Source organism: Cyprinus carpio, unplaced genomic scaffold (genome assembly GCF_018340385.1).
Source record: "Cyprinus carpio isolate SPL01 unplaced genomic scaffold, ASM1834038v1 S000005910, whole genome shotgun sequence".
Taxonomy (NCBI): domain Eukaryota; kingdom Metazoa; phylum Chordata; class Actinopteri; order Cypriniformes; family Cyprinidae; genus Cyprinus; species Cyprinus carpio.
In genome coordinates, this window is record NW_024878594.1 from 1 (window position 1) to 2,143 (window position 2,143).

General features: G+C 40.5%; 1 long non-coding RNA gene across 1 annotated transcript; it reads left to right on the forward strand.

Annotated features, from left to right (window-relative positions):
* Positions 1-18: 18 nt before the first annotated feature.
* LOC122143511 lies at positions 19-652 on the forward strand. The gene is made up of 3 exons (XR_006159204.1): positions 19-251; positions 337-411; positions 622-652. It is a non-coding gene; the product is annotated as an uncharacterized LOC122143511 (long non-coding RNA).
* The last annotated feature ends 1,491 nt before the right edge of the window (positions 653-2,143 follow it).

Genomic DNA, 2,143 nt, shown 5'->3' on the forward strand with positions numbered 1-2,143 from the left:
TGCTAAATGCTTCCCAAATGCAGTCATTGTTTCACTTGTGCATTATGCATACATATTCTATTTTACAGCATATGCTGTATACAGTATTTTTTTTTATTATTATTCTTGCATGTTCCTAATGCCTTTATGCAGTGTCTGTCATACTTTAGTAATTTACACATTGAGTATCTTTTTTTTGTTTTTTTTTGCAGTTGCTGATGGGACGCATTGTATTATTGGATCCTCCTGAAACCACACAGTCTGTCACAATTGTTAGTGATGCATTTAAGAACCAGTTGCTTCAAGATCTTTCACTTTGTCTGCCCGACAAAGTAAAGTTGCATATTTCCACTCTAGGATGATGGTGATGATGATGATGAAGAGACCACATCTGCTGTGACTGAATTAGAAAGTGATGGGAGACCCACAGAGGTATGATGCCATGTACTGGACATAGCTTTTTAGATGGAGTGATTTGTCCTGTGACAGAATCTAGCTGGGGATGTACATGCAGATGAGGGTCCATCTACCTCTACACATAATCTTAGCAGTGTAGAACTTGTCCCCTGGTTGTCCTTATTACATAATGTTACATGTGGCAGACTTTCTTCTTTAACCATCTTATTTACTTTGCCTTCCTAGTTGTCTGCAAAGGAGCTGTATAAGGTCCATCTAATAAAGGCAAATTAAAAAAAACTGACATGGACATGGACCTTATACAGCTTCAGCTAGAGGAGAAAAGGCTGGCCATTAAAAAGGCCAAACTTGAAATAGAACTACTGGAGCATCGCCTTAAGGTGAGAATCATATGTGAACATGAATTGTTTTGTTTTTTTTGTGTGTGTGTGTGTGTGTGTGTGTAAAGCAATAAATACAAATCTCTAATGTCTCTTTTTATTTCAGATATGAAAAATGGAACCATTAAATAAAGTGATTTTGACAAATCATGTCTCTAAGCATTCTGCTCTGTGGTCTGCTAGATTCAATGGGTGTTGTTCTAGGTCATCTTCATCAGGACAGGTCACATGCCCTATCGGAGTGACCTCGAGCCCACGCAGACACTGGAAACCTCGCCTTCAGAGTGCCTATTGTCATCTCCACCTTGGCCTGTGTTCTGCTGTGAGACCGGCCCGTCCCCAGCAAGTAACCATAGAAGTGTCCTGTAATGTTTGAGGTGTTTTTGTAAATGTAATAAAGACTACAAGCATTTGTCTAACAAAAGCATTACCCTGTTGAGAATTTATTTTGCACAGAATGACTCTAAATATTCTGGCATCATGTACAGACCAGGCCATTTTGCCTCAACATTAATGATAAGGGGTGGAGTTTATCACATATTACCTGATTAGTGGGGACCAGTAATGAGGGGGTGGTTAATGGTTTAAACACCCAAGCATTCCAGCAGCCCAAAAATCTAGCTTGTCACCTGCACGGTGATGCTATGGACGAAGACTTCCTAGTAACATGAGTCTTCTTCATTGACTGAAGGAGCTTTAATGGGAATGTGGGTGAAATGCACCCAGTCGCTTTAAGAACCCTGAAGTGAAAGTTATATAATTAGAAACATTTAAAATTATTGTGACTGTATGCAGTATGGATAGATTAAGTAGTGCTATGTAACTAAAAATGGTCTGTCATAGAACATCATGGGTGGACAAACCCGCCCTCTGTGGAATTCCTCTTTAATGACCCTCAGTGGTTTATGGCCGGGGAACTGCACAAAAGTGTGTAGGAACCGTTTGAGGTGCAATGCATACTGTATGAACAGCCCCACACACAGTTGCCTTTCCCATATGCTCTGCATACGCCCTGTGTATACAAAAAACTCCCCGTATCCAAAAAGCGCAGGGCAATACAAAGAATTTGTTCGGCGCTAAGCGCTGACCAGCGGTTTTGTCTCCGTTTGCTTATGTGTGGTTTTAGTAAAGGTTTGTTAAATATATTAACGACTCCTGAAAAACGATAGCGCTGCCTGCAAATATTCGTTTAGGATAAGAAAAGACATCGATATGTGGTCGTATCACCCTCTCACGGCGAAAAAGATTTCGTATAATCTGTCCCCTACATCCACATGATCCTTATCAAAAGGGCCCCATGCTCTGAAACAAACTAACCCTGCAACATATCTATCCTCAGAGAGTCAGTTTCTATGTTCTTACATACC